We start from the raw sequence: 24,334 nt of genomic DNA, 5'->3' as shown, positions 1-24,334 counted from the left end.
CGGAGGCGCATGGGACGCCTCCCCGGTCCCTCCGGACCCCGTCCCGGGCACCCTGCCACGCAGCAGGACCAAGGACAGAGCCCGGGGTGGGGAGGCCGCCCTCCCCGGGCCCTCAGGGGCCCTAGCCACTGCTCCTGAACCCAGCCAAGCAAGGGGAGGCTCCCCGGGCACATCTGAACCCCTTCCCGGGCCCTTGGCCGTGCGGCAGGCTGGGAGACAGGGCCCAGGGCCGGAGCACCCGACCCGGGGCCCGCCCGGGCCCCTGGACCCAGCCGGGGCTCCCAAGCCCGGAGGCGCATGGGACGCCTCCCCGGTCCCTCCGGACCCCGTCCCGGGCACCCTGCCACGCAGCAGGACCAAGGACAGAGCCCGGGGTGGGGAGGCCGCCCTCCCCGGGCCCTCAGGGGCCCTAGCCACTGCTCCTGAACCCAGCCAAGCAAGGGGAGGCTCCCCGGGCACATCGGAACCCCTTCCCGGGCCCTTGGCAGTGCGGCAGGCTGGGAGACAGGGCCCAGGGCCGGAGCACCCGACCCGGGGCCCGGCCGGGCCCCTGGACGCAGCCGGGGCTCCCAAGCCCGGAGGTGCATGGGACGCCTCCCCGGTCCCTCCGGACCCCGTCCCGGGCACCCTGCCACGCAGCAGGACCAAGGACAGAGCCCGGGGTGGGGAGGCCGCCCTCCCCGGGCCCTCAGGGGCCCTAGCCACTGCTCCTGAACCCAGCCAAGCAAGGGGAGGCTCCCCGGGCACATCGGAACCCCTTCCCGGGCCCTTGGCAGTGCGGCAGGCTGGGAGACAGGGCCCAGGGCCGGAGCACCCGACCCGGGGCCCGGCCGGGCCCCTGGACCCAGCCGGGGCTCCCAAGCCGGAGGCGCATGGGACGCCTCCCCGGACCCATGGAGCCCGTCCTGGGCATTGAGCCATGCCGTTGGCCTGGAGATGGGTGCCCCGGACGCCCGGGGGAGGTCTGTCTGGGACACATGGAGCCCGTCCTGGGCATTGAACCATGCCGTTGGCCTGGAGAAGGGAGCCCCGGACGCCCGGGGGAGGACTGCCCGGTACCCGTGGAGCCCTTCCCGGGTACTTTGCAAAGCCGTTGGCCTCCTGGAGATGGGTGCCCTGAACGCCCGGGGGGGGTGGGCTGCCCGGGACCCGTGGAGCCCGTCCTGGGCACTCTGACCTGCTGTTGGCCCGGGGGAGGGACCCCAGACGACCGGGACCCGTGGAGCCCGTCCTTGACACTCTGACAAGCCGTTGGCCCGGGGAAGGGAGCCCCAGACGACCGGGACCTGTGGAGCCCGTCCTGGGCACTCCTGTATGCCGTTGGCCCGGGGAAGGGAGCCCCGGACGTCCGGGACCCGTGGAGCCCGTCCTGGGCACTCCTGTATGCCGTTGGCCCGGGGAAGGGAGCCCCGGACGTCCGGGACCCGTGGAGCCCGTCCTGGGCACTCTGAAATGCTTTGGCCCGGGGAAGGGAGCCCCGGACACCCGGGGGGGAGGACTGCCCGGGGCCCGTGGAGCCCGTCCTGGGCACTCTGACAAGCCCTTGGCCCGGGGAAGGGAGACCTGGACGCCCGGAACCCGTGGAGCCCATCCTGGGCACTCTGAAATGCTTTGGCCCGGGGAAGGGAGCCCCGGACGCCCGGGGGGGAGGACTGCCCGGGACCCGTGGAACTGGTCCTGGGCACTCTGACATGCCGCTGGCCCGGGGAAGGGTGCCCCGGATGACCGGGGCCCGTGGAGCCCGTCCTGGGCACTCTGACATGCCGCTGGCCCGGGGAAGGGAGCCCCGGACGCCCGGGGCCCGTGGAGCCCGTCCCGGGCACTCTGCCATGCCGTCAGCCTGGATGGAGCCCCGGACGCCCGGGGGGGCGAAGGCCCGGGACGCATGGAGCCTGTCCCGGGCACTCTGCCATGCCGTCGGCCTGGATGGAGCACCGGACGCCCGGGGGACGACTGCCCAAGAGCCATGGAGCCCGTCCTGGGCAATTTGACATGCAGTTGGCCTGGAGGAAGGAAGCTCCGGGTGGCCTAGGGAGGTGTTGCCCAGGCATATCCCATCTGGTCCCCATGGCAGAGAACCACCAACCCTGGAGGGGTGTCCGGGCATACCCTGCCCCATAGTAATCCGGAGGCAAATTACCCCCCTTTCTTGCAATCTGTGCACGCGAGGTGACAGAGGGGACCCAAGGCGTGAAAGAACCCGACCTCATGGAGCCCTCGCTGGGATCCAGGAGGCGAATGGCACCTGATTAAGACTTCCAGGGAAGTTCGGCCATCTGGTCCCCCCCCATAGGAAAGCGTTGCAGGCGACCAGATGCCCGAGGGGATCCGGGCGACCAGATGGCCGAGGGAATCCGGGCGACCAGATGGCTGGGCATGGAGGTGAAGCCGCCTGGACTCTTCCCCACCCCGTCCCCGTCCCGGGACGAATGCCCGGGACGCATGGAGCCCGTCCTGGCCACTTGACGTCCCGTCCTGGGCATTGAACCATGCCGTCGGCCTGGAGAAGGGAGCCCCCGGACGCACGGGGGAGGACTGCCCGGTACCCGTGGAGCCCTTCCCGGGTACTTTGCAACGCCGTTGGCCTCCTGGAGATGGGTGCCCCAGATGCCCGGGGGTGGGCTGCCCGGGACCCATGGAGCCCGTCCTGGGCACTTTTACATGCCGTCGGCCTGGAGGTGGGTGCCCTGGACGCCCGGGGGAGGCCTGCCCGGGACCCGTGGAGCCCCTCCCGGGTACTTTGCCAATGCCGTTGGCCTCATGGAGATGGGTGCCCCGGACGCCCGGGGGAGGACTGCCCGGTACCCGTGGAGTCCTTTCCGGGTACTTTGCAACGCCGTTGGCCTCCTGGAGATATGTGCCCCGAACGCCCGGGGGGAGGGCTGTCCGGGGCCCATGGAGCCCGTCCTGGGCACTGTGACATGCCGTCGGCCTGGAGGTGGGAGCCCCGGACGCCCGGGGGAAGGCTGCCCGGGACCCGTGGAGCCCTTCCCGGGTACTTTGCCATCCCGTTGGCCTCCTGGAGATGGGTGCCCCGGACGCCCGGGGGAGGTCTGTCCGGGGCCCATGGAGCCCGTCCTGGGCAGTGTGACATGCCGTCGGCCTAAAGGTGGGAGCCCCGGACGCCCGGGGGAAGGCTGCCCGGGACCCGTGGAGCCCTTCCCGGGTACTTTGCCATCCCGTTGGCCTCATGGAGATGGGTGCCCCGGACGCCCAGGGGTGGTCTGTCCGGGACACGTGGAGCCCATCCTGGGCATTGAGCCATGCCGTTGGCCCGGAGAATGGAGCCCCCAGATGCCCGGGGGAGGTGTTGCCCAGGCATATCTCATCTGGTCCCCCGGGCAGAGAACCACCAGCCCTGGAGAGGTGTCCGGGCGTACCCTGCCCCTAGTAATCCGGAGGGAAATTACCCCCCTTTCTTGCAATCCGTGCACGCGAGGTGACAGAGGGGACCCAAGGCGTAAAAGAACCCGACCTCATGGAGCCCTAGCTGGGATCCAGGAGCCGAATGGCACCTCATCGGGACTTCCAGGGAAGCCCGGCCATCTGGTCGCCCCATTGGAAAGCATCGCGGGCGACCAGAGGGCCGGGATCGAAAGGACTCCCAGCTCCCCATCCATCCCAAGCCTTCGCGGTAGGGTTCCTGACTGCCTGCCCACGCAAGGCAGGGCTCTTGGACCCCGGCTGGGCCTCAGGCGCAGGTTGGACCACCGGAGCTCTAGGGCCCGGACGACCTGGGAGAGGAATGCCCGGGACCCGTGGAGCCCGTCCTGGGTACTTTGACATGCCGTCGGCCTGGAGGTGGGTGCCCCGGACGCCCCGGGGGAAGCTGCCCGGGACCCATGGAGCCCGTCCTGGGTACTTTGACATTCCGTCGGCCTGGAGGTGGGAGCCCCGGACGCCCGGGGGGAGGTCTGCCCGGGACCCATGGAGCCCGTCCTGGGTACTTTGCCAATGCCGTTGGCCTCATGGAGATGGGTGCCCCGGACGCCCGGGGGACGAATGCCCGGGACGCATGGAGCCCGTCCTGGGCACTTTTCCATGCCTTCGGCCTGGAGCCCCCAGACACCCAGGGGAGGACCACCGTGAAAACCATGGAGCCCGACCCGGGCACTCTGCCATACCGTCAGCCTAGATGGAGCCCCGGACGCCCAGGGGACGAATGCCCGGGACGCATGGAGCCCGTCCTGGGCACTTTTCAATGCCGTCAGCCTGGATGGAGCCCCGGACGCCCGGGGGACGACTGCCCAGGAGCCATGGAGCCCGTCCTGGGCAATTTGACATGCAGTTGGCCTGGAGGAAGGAAGCCCCGGGTGGCCTAGGGAGGTGTTGCCCAGGCATAGCCCATCTGGTCCCCATGGCAGAGAACCACCAGCCTCGGAGGGGTGTCCGGGCGTACCCTTCTCCCTAGTAATCCGGAGGAAAATTACCCCCTTTTCTTGTAATCTGTGCACGCGAGGTGACAGAGGGGACCCAAGGCGCGAATGTACCCAACCTCCTGGAGCCCTCGCTGGGATCCGGGCGGCGAATGGCACCTCATCGGGACTTCCAGGGAAGTTCGGCCATCTGGTCGCCCCATAGGAAAGCGTTGCGGGCGACCAGATGCCCGAGGGGATCCGGGCGACCAGATGGCCGAGGGAATCCGGGCGACCAGATGGCTGGGCATGGAGGTGAAGCCACCTGGACTCTTCCCCACCCCGTCCCCGTCCCGGGACGAATGCCCGGGACGCATGGAGCCCGTCCTGGCCACTTGACGTCCCGTCCTGGGCATTGAACCATGCCGTCGGCCTGGAGAAGGGAGCCCCCGGACGCCCGGGGGAGGACTGCCCGGTACCCGTGGAGCAATTCCCGGGTACTTTGCAACGCCGTTGGCCTCCTGGAGATGGGTGCCCCAGATGCCCGGGGGTGGGCTGCCCGGGACCCATGGAGCCCGTCCTGGGCACTTTTACATGCCGTCGGCATGGAGGTGGGTGCCCTGGACGCCCGGGGGAGGCCTGCCCGGGACCCGTGGAGCCCCTCCCGGGTACTTTGCCAATGCCGTTGGCCTCATGGAGATGGGTGCCCCGGACGCCCGGGGGAGGACTGCCCGGTACCCGTGGAGTCCTTTCCGGGTACTTTGCAACGCCGTTGGCCTCCTGGAGATATGTGCCCCGAACGCCCGGGGGGAGGGCTGTCCGGGGCCCATGGAGCCCGTCCTGGGCACTGTGACATGCCGTCGGCCTGGAGCCCCCAGACACCCAGGGGAGGACCACCGTGAAAACCATGGAGCCCGACCCGGGTACTCTGCCATACCGTCAGCCTAGATGGAGCCCCGGACGCCCAGGGGACGAATGCCCGGGACGCATGGAGCCCGTCCTGGGCACTTTTCAATGCCGTCAGCCTGGATGGAGCTCCGGACGCCCGGGGGACGACTGCCCAGGAGCCATGGAGCCCGTCCTGGGCAATTTGACATGCAGTTGGCCTGGAGGAAGGAAGCCCCGGGTGGCCTAGGGAGGTGTTGCCCAGGCATAGCCCATCTGGTCCCCATGGCAGAGAACCACCAGCCTCGGAGGGGTGTCCGGGCGTACCCTTCTCCCTAGTAATCCGGAGGAAAATTACCCCCTTTTCTTGTAATCTGTGCACGCGAGGTGACAGAGGGGACCCAAGGCGCGAATGTACCCAACCTCCTGGAGCCCTCGCTGGGATCCGGGCGTCGAATGGCACCTCATCGGGACTTCCAGGGAAGTTCGGCCATCTGGTCGCACCATAGGAAAGCGTTGCGGGCGACCAGATGCCCGAGGGGATCCGGGCGACCAGATGGCCGAGGGAATCTGGGCGATCAGATGGCTGGACACGGAAGTGAAGCCGCCTGGACTCTCCCGACCCTGTCCCCGTCCCCGTGCCCGTGCCCGGGACGCATGGAGCCCGTCCTGGGCACTTTTCCATGCCTTCGGCCTGGAGCCCCCAGACACCCAGGGGAGGACCACCGTGAAAGCCATGGAGCCCGACCTGGGCACTCTGCCATGCCGTCAGCCTGGATGGAGCCCCGGACGCCCGGGGGACAAATGCCCGGGACGCATGGAGCCCGTCCTGGGCACTTTTCCATGCCTTCGGCCTGGAGCGCCCCGACACCCTGGGGAGGACCACCCTGGAAACCATGGAGCCCGACCCGGGTACTCTGCCATGCCGTCGGCCTGGATGGAGCCCCGGACGCCCGGGGGACAAATGCCCGGGACGCATGGAGCCCGTCCTGGGTACTTTTCCATGCCGTCGGCCAGGAGCCCCCTGACACCCAGGGGAGGACCACCGTGAAAACCATGGAGCCCGACCCGGGCACTCTGCCATACCGTCAGCCTGGATGTAGCCCCGGACGCCCGGGGGACGAATGCCCGGGACGCATGGAGCCCGTCCCGGGCACTCTGCCATGCCGTCCCGACAAATTCGTACGGACTCCTAACCTTACGACACGGATCGGAATCGAGCCCTCTCTGACCCAGCAGTTTCAGGCGCCCGGGGGATGAATGCCCGGGACGCATGGAGCCCGACCCGGGCACACTGCCTTGCCGCCGGCCTGGATGGAGCCCCGGATGCCCGGGGGACAAATGCCCGGGATGCATGGAGCCCGTCCCGGGCACTCTGCCATGCCGTCGGCCTGGATGGAGCCCCGGACGCCCGGGGGACGACTGCCCAAGAGCCATGGAGCCCATCCCGGGCACTCTGCCATGCCGTCCCGACAAATTCGTACGGACTCCTAACCTTCCGACACGGATCGGAATCGAGCCCTTTCTGACCCAGCAGATTTCAGGTTGATTTGCTATATACTTTACGTACGATTTTATGGGGGCCGATTCCGATCCGGTACGTAAAAGCAAATACGACCGACATGTCGGACAACCACGTACACCCAGGGGATAGGACTGCCCGGGTCACATGGACCCCGTCCTGGGCACTCTGGTCTGCCGCCGGCGCCGGGGATCGAACCGTGATCACCAGATGGGGATATCCCAAAAATCTGGCATGGATACGGCCCGCCAGGACAGGTTTGGGCACCCCTGTAGAAAGTACAACCTTGAAACTGTGGAACAGGAGAAGTAGTCCTTAATAATATTTATTAAAGGAAAACTGGATCATTTAAAAAACAGATTTATTTGTTTCATTGTTATTTTATTTGAATAGGCAGTGGTACATAGGACCAATGCCTCTACATACAATGATTGTTTTGAAACATTCTTAAAGGGGAAGAGGTTTTTACGGGACACCTTATCATTTGAGGATTGGTTACCACAATCACTGAGATGGTGATGAAGTATGATTGTTTTGGGCCAAATTATGGTGGAAAAACATTTCTACGTACCACTACAATTCAGTATTTGGAAGGTACACCCAAACACCCCTTTCGAATACCTTCCATTTAGTACATCAGAAAAAGCCATTTTGCGTTTGCAAATGGCCTGATTCTTCAGACCAGCCTTCTTGCAACTGCAATGATAGTTCGTACATCTTGCACGTAGGCAGAGCTTTTAAGGAGAAATTAAATAGTTCCTACGTTGCGCAAAAATGAAGTGCTTCAAACAAACACATACTTTGCATGCACAGAGAAGAGGTGGAATATATGTAAGACTGAAGACACAGGTGAAATGAGAAATAGATTGACTGCTTCGCTGCCAAGTTTTATACGCCATTTCTTCAGTGCAATACAAGAAAGCACCAAACATTATAACAAAGTTGTCAATTGGTTTCATAGTCCATTCCCTTTGTTTAGTGCTGTGAAAGGAAGAGCCGAATTCCAAAATTGATCAATGATGTTTCAGAAATTTCCCAAAGGGAATAACAAGCAGAGTGTTAAAAACTGGATTTACTCACAGGTTTTGAGCAGGAAACACTGAAATGCTATTAAAGTGCAATATCCAAGGGAACACTGACTCTGCCAAAGATGATCCAAATGGAATTGATGAAATGTCCCAATTACAAACAACAGAATCAAAATAGGGTGAGGGGACACCCGGATTTGAACCAGGGACCTCTTGATCTACAGTCAAATGCTCTACCACTGAGCTATATCCCCAGCTTTTCAGTAAAATCAGAATGACAAAATATCAGTACATCATGAAAGAGTGAGAGGATCATACTAAGATGTTCCGGAAAGTACAACCTTGAAACTGTGGAACAGGAGAAGTAGTCCTTAATATTATTTATTAAAGGAAAACTGGATCATTTAAAAAACAGATATTTGTTTCATTGTTATTTTATTTGAATAGGCAGTGGTATATAGGACCAATGCCTCTACATACAATGATTGGTTTGAAACATTCTTAAAGGGGAAGAGGTTTTTACGGGACACCTTATCATTTGTGGATTGGTTACCACAATCACGGAGATGGTGATGAAGTATGATTGTTTTGGGCCAAATTATGGTGGAAAAACATTTCTTCGTATCACTACAATTCGGTATTTGGAAGGTACACCCAAACACCCCTTTCGAATACCTTCCATTTAATACATCAGAAAAAGCCATTTTGCATTTGCAAATGGCCTGATTCTTCAGACCAGCCTTCTTGCAACTGCAATGATAGTTCATACATCTTGCACGTAGGCAGAGCTTTTAAGGAGAAATTAAATAGTTCCTACGTTGCACAAAAATGAAGTGCTTCAAACAAACACATACTTTGCATGCACAGAGAAGAGGTGGAATATATGTAAGACTGAAGACACAGGTGAAATGAGAAATAGATTGACTGCTTTGCTGCCAAGTTTCATACGCCATTTCTTCAGTGCAATACAAGAAAGCACCAAACAGTATAACAAAGTTGTCAATTGGTTTCATAGTCCATTCCCTTTGTTTAGTGCTGTGAAAGGAAGAGCCGAATTCCAAAATTGATCAATGATGTTTCAGATATTTCCCAAAGGGAATACCAAGCCGAGTGTTAAAAACTGCATTTACTCACAGGTTTTGAGCAGGAAACACTGAAATGCTATTAAAGTGCAATATCCAAGGGAACACTGACTCTGTCAAAGATGATCAAAATGGAATTGATGAAAAGTCCCAATTACAAACAACAGAATCAAAATAGGGTGAAGGGACACCCGGATTTGAACCAGGGACCTCTTGATCTGCAGTCAAATGCTCTACCACTGAGCTATATCCCCAGCTTTTCAGTAAAATCAGAATGATAAAATATCAGTACATCATGAAAGAGTGTGAGGATCATACTAAGTTGTGCCAGAAAGTACAACCTTGAAACTGTGGAACAGAAGAAGTAGTCCTTAATATTATTTATTAAAGGAAAACTGGATCATTTAAAAAACAGATTTATTTGTTTCATTGTTATTTTATTTGAATAGGCAGTGGTAGATAGGACCAATGCCTCTACATACAATGATTGTTTTGAAACATTCTTAAAGGGAAAGAAGTTTTTACGGGACACCTTATCATTTGAGGATTGGTTACCACAATCACGGAGATGGTGATGAAGTATGATTGTTTTGGGCCAAATTATGGTGGAAAAACATTTCTACGTACCACTACAATTCGGTATTTGGAAGGAACACCCAAACACCCCTTTCGAATACCTTCCATTTAATACATCAGAAAAAGCCATTTTGCGTTTACAAATGGCCTGATTCTTCAGACCAGCCTTCTTGCAACTGCAATGATAGTTCGTACATCTTGCACATAGGCAGAGCTTTTAAGGAGAAATTAAATAGTTCCTATGTTGCACAAAAATGAAGTGCTTCAAACAAACACATACTTTGCATGCACAGAGAAGAGGTGGAATATATGTAAGACTGAAGACACAGGTGAAATGAGAAATAGATTGACTGCTTCGCTGCCAAGTTTTATACGCCATTTCTTCAGTGCAATACAAGAAAGCACCAAACAGTATAACAAAGTTGTCAATTGGTTTCATAGTCCATTCCCTTTGTTTAGTGCTGTGAAAGGAAGACCCGAATTCCAAAATTGATCAATGATATTTCAGAAATTTCACAAAGGGGATAACAAGTCGAGTGTTAAAAACTGCATTTACTCACAGGTTTTGAGCAGGAAACACTGAAATGCTATTAAAGTGCAATATCCAAGGGAACACTGACTCTGTCAAAGATGATCCAAATGGAATTGATGAAAAGTCCCAATTACAAACAACAGAATCAAAATAGGGTGAGGGGACACCTGGGTTTGAAGCAGGGACCTCTTGATCTGCAGTCAAATGCTCTACCACTGAGCTACATCCCCAGCTTTACAGTAAAAGCAGAATGACAAAATATCAGTACATCATGAAAGAGTGTGAGGATCATACTAAGTTGTGCCAGAAAGTACAACCTTGAAACTGTGGAACAGGAGAAGTAGTCCTTAATATTATTTATTAAAGGAAAACTGGATAATTTAAAAAACAGATTTATTTGTTTCATTGTTATTTTATTTGAATAGGCAGTGGTACATAGGACCAATGCCTCTACATACAATGATTGTTTTGAAACATTCTTAAAGGGGAAGAGGTTTTTACGGGACACCTTATCATTTGAGGATTGGTTACCACAATCACGGAGATGGTGATGAAGTATGATTGTTTTAGGCCAAATTATGGTGGAAAAACATTTCTACGTACCACTACATTTCGGTATTTGGAAGGTACACCCAAACACCCCATTCGAATACCTTCCATTTAATACATCAGAAAATGCCATTTTGCGTTTGCAAATTGCCTGATTCTTCGGACCAGCCTTCTTGCAACTGCAATGATAGTTCGTACATCTTGCACGTAGGCAGAGCTTTTAAGGAGAAATTAAATAGTTCCTATGTTGCACAAAAATGAAGTGCTTCAAACAAACACATACTTTGCATGCACAGAGAAGAGGTGGAATATATGTAAGACTGAAGACACAGGTGAAATGAGAAATAGATTGACGGCTTCGCTGCCAAGTTTTATACGCCATTTCTTCAGTGCAATACAAGAAAGCGCCAAACAGTATAACAAAGTTGTCAATTGGTTTCATAGTCCATTCCCTTTGTTTAGTGCTGTGAAAGGAAGAGCCGAATTCCAAAATTGATCAATGATGTTTCAGAAATTTCCCAAAGGGAATAACAAGCCGAGTGTTAAAAACTGCATTTATTCACAGGTTTTGAGCAGGAAACACTGAAATGCTATTAAAGTGCAATATCCAAGGGAACACTGACTCTGTCAAAGATGATCCAAATGGAATTGATGAAAAGTCCCAATTACAAACAACAGAATCAAAATAGGGTGAGGGGACACCCGGATTTGGACGAGGGACCTCTTGATCTGCAGTCAAATGCTCTACCACCGCGCTATATCCCCAGCTTTTCAGTAAAATCAGAATGACAAAGTATCAGTACATCATGAAAGAGTGTGAGGATCATACTAAGTTGTGCCAGAAAGTACAACCTTGAAACTGTGGAACAGGAGAAGTAGTCCTTAATATTATTTATTAAAGGAAAACTGGATCATTTAAAAAACAGATTTATTTGTTTCATTGTTATTTTATTTGAATAGGCAGTGGTACATAGGACCAATGCCTCTACATACAATGATTGTTTTGAAACATTCTTAAAGGGGAAGAGGTTTTTACGGGACACCTTATCATTTGAGGATTGGTTACCACAATCACGGAGATGGTGATGAAGTATGATTGTTTTAGGCCAAATTATGGTGGAAAAACATTTCTACGTACCACTACAATTCGGTATTTGGAAGGTACACCCAAACACCCCTTTCGAATACCTTCCATTTAATACATCAGAAAAAGCCATTTTGCGTTTGCAAATGGCCTGATTCTTCAGACCAGCCTTCTTGCAACTGCAATGATAGTTCATACATCTTGCACATAGGCAGAGCTTTTAAGGAGAAATTAAATAGTTCCTACGTTGCACAAAAATGAAGTGCTTCAAACAAACACATACTTTGCATGCACAGAGAAGAGGTGGAATATATGTAAGACTGAAGACACAGGTGAAATGAGAAATAGATTGACTGCTTTGCTGCCAAGTTTCATACGCCATTTCTTCAGTGCAATACAAGAAAGCACCAAACAGTATAACAAAGTTGTCAATTGGTTTCATAGTCCATTCCCTTTGTTTAGTGCTGTGAAAGGAAGAGCCGAATTCCAAAATTGATCAATGATGTTTCAGATATTTCCCAAAGGGAATACCAAGCCGAGTGTTAAAAACTGCATTTACTCACAGGTTTTGAGCAGGAAACACTGAAATGCTATTAAAGTGCAATATCCAAGGGAACACTGACTCTGTCAAAGATGATCAAAATGGAATTGATGAAAAGTCCCAATTACAAACAACAGAATCAAAATAGGGTGAAGGGACACCCGGATTTGAACCAGGGACCTCTTGATCTGCAGTCAAATGCTCTACCACTGAGCTATATCCCCAGCTTTTCGGTAAAATCAGAATGACAAAATATCAGTACATCATGAAAGAGTGTGAGGATCATACTAAGTTGTGCCAGAAAGTACAACCTTGAAACTGTGGAACAGAAGAAGTAGTCCTTAATATTATTTATTAAAGGAAAACTGGATCATTTAAAAAACAGATTTATTTGTTTCATTGTTATTTTATTTGAATAGGCAGTGGTAGATAGGACCAATGCCTCTACATACAATGATTGTTTTGAAACATTCTTAAAGGGAAAGAAGTTTTTACGGGACACCTTATCATTTGAGGATTGGTTACCACAATCACGGAGATGGTGATGAAGTATGATTGTTTTGGGCCAAATTATGGTGGAAAAACATTTCTACGTACCACTACAATTCGGTATTTGGAAGGAACACCCAAACACCCCTTTCGAATACCTTCCATTTAATACATCAGAAAAAGCCATTTTGCGTTTACAAATGGCCTGATTCTTCAGACCAGCCTTCTTGCAACTGCAATGATAGTTCGTACATCTTGCACATAGGCAGAGCTTTTAAGGAGAAATTAAATAGTTCCTATGTTGCACAAAAATGAAGTGCTTCAAACAAACACATACTTTGCATGCACAGAGAAGAGGTGGAATATATGTAAGACTGAAGACACAGGTGAAATGAGAAATAGATTGACTGCTTCGCTGCCAAGTTTTATACGCCATTTCTTCAGTGCAATACAAGAAAGCACCAAACAGTATAACAAAGTTGTCAATTGGTTTCATAGTCCATTCCCTTTGTTTAGTGCTGTGAAAGGAAGACCCGAATTCCAAAATTGATCAATGATATTTCAGAAATTTCACAAAGGGGATAACAAGTCGAGTGTTAAAAACTGCATTTACTCACAGGTTTTGAGCAGGAAACACTGAAATGCTATTAAAGTGCAATATCCAAGGGAACACTGACTCTGTCAAAGATGATCCAAATGGAATTGATGAAAAGTCCCAATTACAAACAACAGAATCAAAATAGGGTGAGGGGACACCTGGGTTTGAAGCAGGGACCTCTTGATCTTCAGTCAAATGCTCTACCACTGAGCTACATCCCCAGCTTTACAGTAAAAGCAGAATGACAAAATATCAGTACATCATGAAAGAGTGTGAGGATCATACTAAGTTGTGCCAGAAAGTACAACCTTGAAACTGTGGAACAGGAGAAGTAGTCCTTAATATTATTTATTAAAGGAAAACTGGATAATTTAAAAAACAGATTTATTTGTTTCATTGTTATTTTATTTGAATAGGCAGTGGTACATAGGACCAATGCCTCTACATACAATGATTGTTTTGAAACATTCTTAAAGGGGAAGAGGTTTTTACGGGACACCTTATCATTTGAGGATTGGTTACCACAATCACGGAGATGGTGATGTAGTATGATTGTTTTAGGCCAAATTATGGTGGAAAAACATTTCTACGTACCACTACATTTCGGTATTTGGAAGGTACACCCAAACACCCCATTCGAATACCTTCCATTTAATACATCAGAAAATGCCATTTTGCGTTTGCAAATTGCCTGATTCTTCGGACCAGCCTTCTTGCAACTGCAATGATAGTTCGTACATCTTGCACGTAGGCAGAGCTTTTAAGGAGAAATTAAATAGTTCCTATGTTGCACAAAAATGAAGTGCTTCAAACAAACACATACTTTGCATGCACAGAGAAGAGGTGGAATATATGTAAGACTGAAGACACAGGTGAAATGAGAAATAGATTGACGGCTTCGCTGCCAAGTTTTATACGCCATTTCTTCAGTGCAATACAAGAAAGCGCCAAACAGTATAACAAAGTTGTCAATTGGTTTCATAGTCCATTCCCTTTGTTTAGTGCTGTGAAAGGAAGAGCCGAATTCCAAAATTGATCAATGATGTTTCAGAAATTTCCCAAAGGGAATAACAAGCCGAGTGTTAAAAACTGCATTTATTCACAGGTTTTGAGCAGGAAACACTGAAATGCTATTAAAGTGCAATATCCAAGGGAACACTGACTCTGTCAAAGATGATCCAAATGGAATTGATGAAAAGTCCCAATTACAAACAACAGAATCAAAATAGGGTGAGGGGACACCCGGATTTGGACGAGGGACCTCTTGATCTGCAGTCAAATGCTCTACCACCGCGCTATATCCCCAGCTTTTCAGTAAAATCAGAATGACAAAGTATCAGTACATCATGAAAGAGTGTGAGGATCATACTAAGTTGTGCCAGAAAGTACAACCTTGAAACTGTGGAACAGGAGAAGTAGTCCTTAATATTATTTATTAAAGGAAAACTGGATCATTTAAAAAACAGATTTATTTGTTTCATTGTTATTTTATTTGAATAGGCAGTGGTACATAGGACCAATGCCTCTACATACAATGATTGTTTTGAAACATTCTTAAAGGGGAAGAGGTTTTTACGGGACACCTTATCATTTGAGGATTGGTTACCACAATCACGGAGATGGTGATGAAGTATGATTGTTTTAGGCCAAATTATGGTGGAAAAACATTTCTACGTACCACTACAATTCGGTATTTGGAAGGTACACCCAAACACCCCTTTCGAATACCTTCCATTTAATACATCAGAAAATGCCATTTTGCGTTTGCAAATTGCCTGATTCTTCGGACCAGCCTTCTTGCAACTGCAATGATAGTTCGTACATCTTGCAAGTAGGCAGAGCTTTTAAGGAGAAATTAAATAGTTCCTATGTTGCACAAAAATGAAGTGCTTCAAACAAACACATACTTTGCATGCACAGAGAAGAGGTGGAATATATGTAAGACTGAAGACACAGGTGAAATGAGAAATAGATTGACGGCTTCGCTGCCAAGTTTTATACGCCATTTCTTCAGTGCAATACAAGAAAGCACCAAACAGTATAACAAAGTTGTCAATTGGTTTCATAGTCCATTCCCTTTGTTTAGTGCTGTGAAAGGAAGAGCCGAATTCCAAAATTGATCAATGATGTTTCAGAAATCTCCCAAAGGGAATACCAAGCCGAGTGTTAAAAACTGCATTTACTCACAGGCTTTGAGCAGGAAACACTGAAATGTTATTAAAGTGCAATATCCAAGGGAACACTGACTCTGTCAAAGATGATCCAAATGGAATTGATGAAAAGTCCCAATTACAAACAACAGGATCAAAATAGGGTGAGGGAACACCCGGATTAGAACCAGGGAACTCTTGATCTGCAGTCAAATGCTCTACCACTGAGCTATACCCCCAGCGTTTCAGTAAAATGTGAATGACAAAATATCAGTACATCATGAAAGAGTGTGAGGATCATACTAAGTTGTGCCAGAAAGTACAACCTTAAAACTGTGGAACAGGAGAAGTAGTCCTTAATATCATTTATTAAAGGAAAACTGGATCATTTAAAAAACAGATTTATTTGTCTCATTGTTATTTTATTTGAATAGGCAGTGGTACATAGGACCAATGCCTCAACATACAATGATTGTTTTGAAACATTCTTAAAGGGGAAGATGTTTTTACGGGACCCCTTATCATTTGAGGATTGGTTACCACAATCACTGAGATGGTGATGAAGTATGATTGTTTTGGGCCAAATTATGGTGGAAAAACATTTCTACGTACCACTACAATTCGGTATTTGGAAGGTACACCCAAACACCCCTTTCGAATACCTTCCATTTAACACATCAGAAAAAGCCATTTTGCGTTTGCAAATGGCCTGATTCTTCAGACCAGCCTTCTTGCTACTGCAATGATAGTTCATACATCTTGCACGTAGGCAGAGCTTTTAAGGAGAAATTAAATAGTTCCTACGTTGCACAAAAATGAAGTGCTTCAAACAAACACATACTTTGCATGCACAGAGAAGAGGTGGAATATATGTACGACTGAAGACACAGGTGAAATGAGAAATAGATTGACTGCTTCGCTGCCAAGTTGTATACGTAATTTCTTCAGTCCAATACAAGAAAGCACAAAACAGTATAACAAAGTTGTCAATTGGTTTCGTAGTCCATTCCCTTTGTTTAGTGCTGTGAAAGGAAGAGCCGAATTCCAAAATTGATCAATGATGTTTTAGAAATTTCCCAAAGGGAATAACAAGCTGAGTGTTAAAAACTGCATTTACTCACAGGTTTTGAGCAGGAAACACTGAAATGCTGTTAAAGTGCAATATCCAAGGGAACACTGACTCTGTCAAAGATGATCCAAATGGAATTGATGAAAAGTCCCAATTACAAACAACAGAATCAAAATAGGGTGAGGGGACACCCGGATTTGAACCAGAGACCTCTTGATCTGCAGTCAAATGCTCTACCACTGAGCTATATCCCCAGCTTTTCAGTAAAATCTGAATGACAAAATATCAGTACATCATGAAAGAGTGTGAGGATCATACTAAGTTGTGCCAGAAAGTACAACCTTAAAACTGTGGAACAGGAGATGTAGTCCTTAATATCATTTATTAAAGGAAAACTGGATCATTTAAAAAAACAGATTTATTTGTTTCATTGTTATTTTATTTGAATAGGCAGTGGTACATATCAATCAATCAATCAAGTCATTTGTAGAGCGCACTACTCACCCGTAGGGTCTCAAGGCGCTGGGAGGGGGGGGGGGGTGCCGCTACTGCTCGAACAGCCAGGTCTTGAGCTTCTTCCTGAAGGAGAGGTGGTCTTGGGTCAGGCGCAGATTGGTCGGAAGTGAGTTCCAGGTCTTGGCTGCCAGGTAGGAGAAGGATCTTCCTCCTGTTGTCGCTCTTCGGATGCGGGGGACGGCGGCGAGGGCGTGGTTGGTTGATCTGAGGAGGCGCTTGGGAGTGTAGAAGCTGATCCGGTTGTTGAGGTAGCTCGGGCCTTGGTCGTGTAGGGCTTTGTGCGCGTGGGTGAGGAGCCGGAAGGTGATTCTCTTGTTGACCGGGAGCCAGTGCAGATCTCTCAGGTGTCCGGTGATGTGGCTGCGTCGGGGGATGTCGAGGATGAGTCTCGCCGAGGCGTTCTGGATCCGCTGGAGTCTCTTCTGGAGTTTGGCCGTGGTTCCGGCGTAGAGGGCGTTGCCGTCGTCCAGTCGGCTGGTGACGAGGGCTTGGGTGACCGTCTTCCTCGTCTCGGTGGGGATCCACCGGAAGATCTTACGTAGCATGCGCAGGATGTTGAAGCATGACGAGGAGACGGCGTTGACTTGTCTGGTCATGGAGAGGGAGGAGTCCAGGATGAAGCCCAGGTTGCGTGCGTGGTCCGTCGGTTTGGGTGCGGTGCCCAGGGCGGGGGGCCACCAGGAGTCGTCCCAGGCGGAGGGCGTGGAGCCCAGGATGAGGACCTCCGTCTTGTCTGAGTTCAGTTTCAGGCGGCTGGTCGTCATCCATTCGGCTACGTCTCTCATCCCTTCGTGCAGGTTGGCTCTGGCGGTGACGGGGTCGTTGGTCAGGGAGAGGATCAGCTGGGTGTCGTCGGCGTAGGAGATGATGTTCAGGTTGTGTTGGCGTGCGATGGCCGCGAGGGGGCTCATGTAGACGTTGAAGAGGGTTGGGCTCAGCGAGGATCCTTGGGGTACGCCGCAGATGACTTTGGTGGCCTCTGATTTGTACGGTGGTAGGCGGACTCTTTGTGTTCTTCCGCCGAGGAAGGAGGTGATCCATTCCAGTGCCTTCTCCTGGACTCCGATGTTGCTGAGGCGCTGTACTAGGGTGCGGTGGCAGACAGTGTCGAAAGCCGCGGAGAGGTCCAGGAGGATGAGGGCCGCTGTTTCTCCGTTGTCCATCAGAGTTCGAAGGTCGTCGGTGGCGGCGATGAGGGCGGTCTCCGTGCTGTGGTTCGCTCGGAAGCCGGACTGTGAGGGGTCGAGGGATCCATTCGTCTCGAGGAAGGCGGCCAGCTGTTTGTTGACGATCTTCTCGATGACTTTGGCCGGGAACGGGAGGAGCGAGATGGGACGGTAGTTCTTGAGGTCGGTGGGGTCTGCTGTGGGTTTCTTGAGGAGAGCGCTGATTTCGGCGTGCTTCCAGCTCTCAGGGAAGGTGGCGGAGTCGAAGGAGGTGTTGATGATGTCCCGCAGGTGGGGTGCGAGGACAGCGTCGGCCTTGTTGAAGACGTGGTGAGGGCAGGGGTCAGTCGGAGATCCGGAATGGATGGAGTTCATGGTGCGGATGGTGTCTTCGGTGCTGATCGGGGTCCAGGTGCGGAGGGTGGTGGATGGTGGAGTCGTTGCGGTTGTGGCTTGCGTTGGTTGGTTGTTGAAGCTGTTGTGTATGTCCGAGATTTTGTTGTGGAAGTAGGACGCGAGGGAGTTGCAGAGGTCTTGCGACGGGGTGATGTCGTTGTTTCCGGCGTTGGGGTTGGAGAGCTCTTTCACGATGTTGAAGAGTTCCTTGCAGTTGTGTGCGTTGTTGTCCAGCCGGTCCTTGTATGCGTTTTTCTTGGTGGCGCGGATCAGTTGGTGGTGTTTCCGGGTGGCGAGTTTGAGGGTGGCCATGTTGTCCGTCGTTGGTTCCCTTCTCCAGGCTTTCTCGAGGGCTCGACAGTTCTTCTTGGAGCACTTGAGTTCGTCGGTGAACCATGGTGTTTTTCTGCTGCAGGATCTGCTGGGCGGGGTCCTCAGAGGGGCGAGTTCGTCCGCGCAGTTGCTGATCCACTTCGTGAGGTTGTCGGCGGCCTGGCTGGGGTTCGCTGAGTTGGCGGGAGGGTGCTGGCTCAGGGAGGCGGTGAGCTGGTCGGCTGTGATCTTGTTCCAGCTTCTTCGAGCAACCTGTTGCTGGAGGTGGTGGATCGTCGTTCTTCTGAAGGTGAAGTGGACGCAGCTGTGGTCCGTCCAGTGGAGTCCTGTTGCGTGGCTGAAGGTGACGTCTTTGCTGGAAGAGAAGACGGCGTCGAGTGTGTGTCCGGCGAGGTGGGTGGGGGTGGTCACCAGTTGCTTGAGTCCGAGGTTGTCGAGGTTGTCGAGCAGGGTGGTGGTGTTGCGGTCGTTGTTGTTCTCCAGGTGGAAGTTGAGGTCCCCCAGGAGGATGTAGTCGGCGGAGGGGAGAGCGTGTGGGCTGACGAAGTCGGCGATGTCCTCGCTGAATCGTGTGCGTGGTCCCGGGGGTCGGTAGATCAGGGTGCCTCTGAGGGTGGTCTTCGGGTTGGTGTGGATCTGGAAGTGCAGGTGTTCAGCGGTGGTGAGGGTGTCGTCGGTGTTGGTCGTGATGCGGATGGTGTCTCTGTGGATGATGGCGATGCCTCCTCCGGTCTGGTTGTCGCGGTCCCTCCGGGTGATTTTGTAGCCTTCTGGGATGGCGATGGCGATGTCTGGGGCTGAGGAGGCGTTCATCCAGGTCTCGGTGAGGAAGGCAACGTCGGGGGCGGTGGTGTCGAGCAGGTTCCAGAGTTCTACGGCGTGTCTGTGGACGGAGCGGGTGTTGAGCAGGATGCACTTGAGGTGGGTGCTGCTGGAGTTCGGCTTGGCGGGTGCAGGGAAGGTCCGGACGCAGGTGAACTTGCAGGCGAGGCAACTGAAGGGTCCGTGGGTGTGCTTCGGGGCAGCTCGGTGACATCCTGGGATGTGGCCGGTGTTGAGTGCGACGAGGTCGGAGGCGCTGTAGGATCGTCGGGTCGGCTTCCGTCGGTGGGGGCCAGGGGTCCTGGCCCTGGGCGCGGTCCAGGCGCGGACGGGCGCAGACGGGCTTACCTTTGGCGCGCCTTCGGCGCACAATCGGCGCGCCCGCTGCGCGTCAACGCTGCGCGTTTGCACGGTCGCCATTTAAGGCGAAGTGCGCGGGTGGGCGGGGCAGCTGGGAGGCGGGAGCGGGGAGGGAAACAGAAGAAAAAAGGGGCGGGGCTAAGGCGGTGGCGGGAAGCGGGAAGCGGGAGCGGGGGGCGGCGAGATGGGCAGATGCGAAGACCAGCACAAATGCGGGCCAAAAAACGGGGAAAAGGCAGAGAAACACGAGGCAAACAGGCACAAATGCAGGCAAAAAGCGGGGAAAAATACAGAGAAACACGAGGCAACAAGCACAAATGCAGGCAAAAAACGGGGAAAAATACAGAGAAACACGAGGCAAACAAGCACAAATGTAGGCAAAAAACGGGGAAAAATACAGAGAAACACGAGGCAAACAAGCACAAATGCAGGCAAAAAACGGGGAAAAATACAGAGAAACACGAGGCAAACAAGCACAAATGTAGGCAAAAAACGGGGAAAACCAATGAGAGCGCTCAGGGCGGCAGCGAGGCCGGCGCTGAGACAGAGGCAGGCACTGGGGGCACACGCAGCAGCTGGTGGCCGTGCGGCGCGGGGGTGTCCCACAAGTGGGTCACACTCACCTGCGTCGCACGGTCGCCATTTAAGGCCAAGTGCGCGGGTGGGCGGGGCAGCTGGGAGGCGGGAGCGGGGAGGGAAACAGAAGAAAAAAGGGGCGGGGCTAAGGCGGTGGCGGGAAGCGGGAGCGGGGGGCGGCGAGATGGGCAGATGCGAAGACCAGCACAAATGCGGGCCAAAAAACGGGGAAAAGGCAGAGAAACACGAGGCAAACAGGCACAAATGCAGGCAAAAAGCGGGGAAAAATACAGAGAAACACGAGGCAACAAGCACAAATGCAGGCAAAAAACGGGGAAAAATACAGAGAAACACGAGGCAAACAAGCACAAATGTAGGCAAAAAACGGGGAAAAATACAGAGAAACACGAGGCAAACAAGCACAAATGCAGGCAAAAAACGGGGAAAAATACAGAGAAACACGAGGCAAACAAGCACAAATGTAGGCAAAAACGGGGAAAACCAATGAGAGCGCTCAGGGCGGCAGCGAGGCCGGCGCTGAGACAGAGGCAGGCACTGGGGGCACACGCAGCAGCTGGTGGCCGTGCGGCGCGGGGGTGTCCCACAAGTGGGTCACACTCACCTGCGTCGCACGGTCGCCATTTAAGGCCAAGTGCGCGGGTGGGCGGGGCAGCTGGGAGGCGGGAGCGGGGAGGGAAACAGAAGAAAAAAGGGGCGGGGCTAAGGCGGTGGCGGGAAGCGGGAGCGGGGGGCGGCGAGATGGGCAGATGCGAAGACCAGCACAAATGCGGGCCAAAAAACGGGGAAAAGGCAGAGAAACACGAGGCAAACAGGCACAAATGCAGGCAAAAAGCGGGGAAAAATACAGAGAAACACGAGGCAACAAGCACAAATGCAGGCAAAAAACGGGGAAAAATACAGAGAAACACGAGGCAAACAAGCACAAATGTAGGCAAAAAACGGGGAAAAATACAGAGAAACACGAGGCAAACAAGCACAAATGCAGGCAAAAAACGGGGAAAAATACAGAGAAACACGAGGCAAACAAGCACAAATGTAGGCAAAAAACGGGGAAAACCAATGAGAGCGCTCAGGGCGGCAGCGAGGCCGGCGCTGAGACAGAGGCAGGCACTGGGGGCACACGCAGCAGCTGGTGGCCGTGCGGCGCGGGGGTGTCCCACAAGTGGGTCACACTCACCTGCGTCGCACGGTCGCCATTTAAGGCCAAGTGCGCGGGTGGGCGGGGCAGCTGGGAGGCGGGAGCGGGGAGGGAAACAGAAGAAAAAAGGGGCGGGGCTAAGGCGGTGGCGGGAAGCGGGAGCGGGGGGCGGCGAGATGGGCAGATGCGAAGACCAGCACAAATGCGGGCCAAAAAACGGGGAAAAGGCAGAGAAACACGAGGCAAACAGGCACAAATGCAGGCAAAAAGCGGGGAAAAATACAGAGAAACACGAGGCAACAAGCACAAATGCAGGCAAAAAACGGGGAAAAATACAGAGAAACACGAGGCAAACAAGCACAAATGTAGGCAAAAAACGGGGAAAAATACAGAGAAACACGAGGCAAACAAGCACAAATGCAGGCAAAAAACGGGGAAAAATACAGAGAAACACGAGGCAAACAAGCACAAATGTAGGCAAAAACGGGGAAAACCAATGAGAGCGCTCAGGGCGGCAGCGAGGCCGGCGCTGAGACAGAGGCAGGCACTGGGGGCACACGCAGCAGCTGGTGGCCGTGCGGCGCGGGGGTGTCCCACAAGTAGGACCAATGTCTCAACATACAATGATTGTTTTGAAACATTCTTAAAGGGGAAGATGTTTTTACAGGACACCTTATCATTTGAGGATTGGTTACCACAATCACTGAGATGGTGATGAAGTATGATTGTTTTGGGCCAAATTATGGTGGTGGTGGAAAAACATTTCTACGTACCACTACAATTCGGTATTTGGAAGGTACACCCAAACACCCCTTTCGAATTCCTTCCATTTAATACATCAGAAAAAGCCATTTTGCGTTTGCAAATGGCCTGATTCTTCAGACCAGCCTTCTTGCAACTGCAATGATAGTTCGTACATCTTGCACGTAGGTAGAGCTTTTAAGGAGAAATTAAATAGTTCCTACGTTGCACAAAAATGAAGTGCTTCAAACAAACACATACTTTGCATGCACAGAGAAGAGGTGGAATATATGTAAGACTGAAGACACAGGTGAAATGAGAAATAGTTGACTGCTTCGCTGCCAAGTTTTATACGCCATTTCTTCAGTGCAATACAAGAAAGCACCAAACAGTATAACAAAGTTGTCAATTGGTTTCATAGTCCATCCCCTTTGTTTAGTGCTGTGAAAGGAAGAGCCGAATTACAAAATTGATCAATGATGTTTCAGAAATTTCCCAAAGGGAATAACAAGCTGATTGTTAAAAACTGCATTTACTCACAGGTTTTGAGCAGGAAACACTGAAATGCTATTAAAGTGCAATATCCAAGGGAACACTGACTCTGTCAAAGATGATCCAAATCGAATTGATGAAAAGTCCCAATTACAAACAACAGAATCACAATAGGGTAAGGAACACACGGATTTGAACCAGGGACCTCTTGATCTGCAGTCAAATGCTCTACCACTGAGCTATATCCCCAGCTTTGCAGTAAAATCAGAATGACAAAATATCAGTACATCATGAAAGAGTGTGAGGATCTTACTAAGTTGTGCCAGAAAGTACAACCTTGAAACTGTGGAACAGGAGAAGTAGTCCTTAATATTATTTATTAAAAGAACACTGGATCATTTAAAAAAACAGATTTATTTGTTTCATTGTTATTTTATTTGAATAGGCAGTGGTACATAGGACCAATGCCTCTACATACAATGATTGTTTTGAAACATTCTTAAAGGGGAAGAGGTTTTTATGGGACACCTTATCATTTGAGGATTGGTTACCACAATCACGGAGATGGTGATGACGTATGATTGTTTTGGGCAAAATTATGGTGGAAAAACATTTCTACGTACCACTACAATTCGGTATTTGGAAGGTACACCCAAACACCCATTTCGAATACCTTCCATTTAATACATCATAAAAAGCCACTTTGCGTTTGCAAATGGCCTGATTCTTCAGACCAGCCTTCTTGCAACTGCAATGATAGTTCGGACATCTTGAACGTAGGGAGAGCTTTTAAGGAGAAATTAAATAGTTCCTACGTTTCACAAAAATGAAGTGCTTCACACAAACACATACTTTGCATGCACAGAGAAGAGGTGGAATATATGTAAGACTGAAGGCACAGGTGAAATGAGAAATAGATTGACTGCTTCGCTGCCAAGTTTTATACGCCATTTCTTCAGTGCAATACAAGAAAGCACCAAACAGTATAACAAAGTTGTCAATTGGTTTCATAGTCCATTCCCTTTGTTTAGTGCTCTGAAAGGAAGAGCCGAATTCCAAAATTGATCAATGATGTTTCAGAAATTTCCCAAAGGGAATACCAAGCCGAGTGTTAAAAACTGCATTTACTCACAGGTTTTGAACAGGAAACACTGAAATGCTATTAAAGTGCAATATCCAAGGGAACACTGACTCTGTCAAAGATGATCCAAATGGAATTGATGAAAAGTCCCAATTACAAACAACAGAATCAAAATAGGGTGAGGGGATAACCGGATTTGAACCAGGTACCTCTTGATCTGCAGTCAAATGCT

The 24,334-nt window shown here is 51.5% G+C and overlaps 4 non-coding genes across 4 annotated transcripts; all 4 read right to left on the bottom strand.

Annotated features, from left to right (window-relative positions):
- Nucleotides 1–7,972: 7,972 nt before the first annotated feature.
- On the bottom strand, nt 7,973–8,044 carry TRNAY-GUA (transfer RNA tyrosine (anticodon GUA)). The gene has a single exon. It is a non-coding gene; the product is annotated as a tRNA-Tyr (tRNA).
- A 1,010-nt stretch (nt 8,045–9,054) lies between these two features.
- On the bottom strand, nt 9,055–9,126 carry TRNAC-GCA (transfer RNA cysteine (anticodon GCA)). Its single transcript has one exon. It is a non-coding gene; the product is annotated as a tRNA-Cys (tRNA).
- Nucleotides 9,127–12,306: 3,180 nt separating this feature from the next.
- TRNAC-GCA (transfer RNA cysteine (anticodon GCA)) lies at nt 12,307–12,378 on the bottom strand. Its single transcript has one exon. It is a non-coding gene; the product is annotated as a tRNA-Cys (tRNA).
- Nucleotides 12,379–16,642: 4,264 nt separating this feature from the next.
- Nucleotides 16,643–16,714, bottom strand: TRNAC-GCA (transfer RNA cysteine (anticodon GCA)). The gene has a single exon. It is a non-coding gene; the product is annotated as a tRNA-Cys (tRNA).
- Between the last annotated feature and the right edge of the window lie 7,620 nt (nt 16,715–24,334).

Source organism: Lissotriton helveticus, chromosome 1_2 (genome assembly GCF_964261635.1).
Source record: "Lissotriton helveticus chromosome 1_2, aLisHel1.1, whole genome shotgun sequence".
NCBI lineage: Eukaryota > Metazoa > Chordata > Amphibia > Caudata > Salamandridae > Lissotriton > Lissotriton helveticus.
Note: the sequence above shows the minus strand (reverse complement) of the source record. Positions and strands in the feature narration are given on the sequence as shown.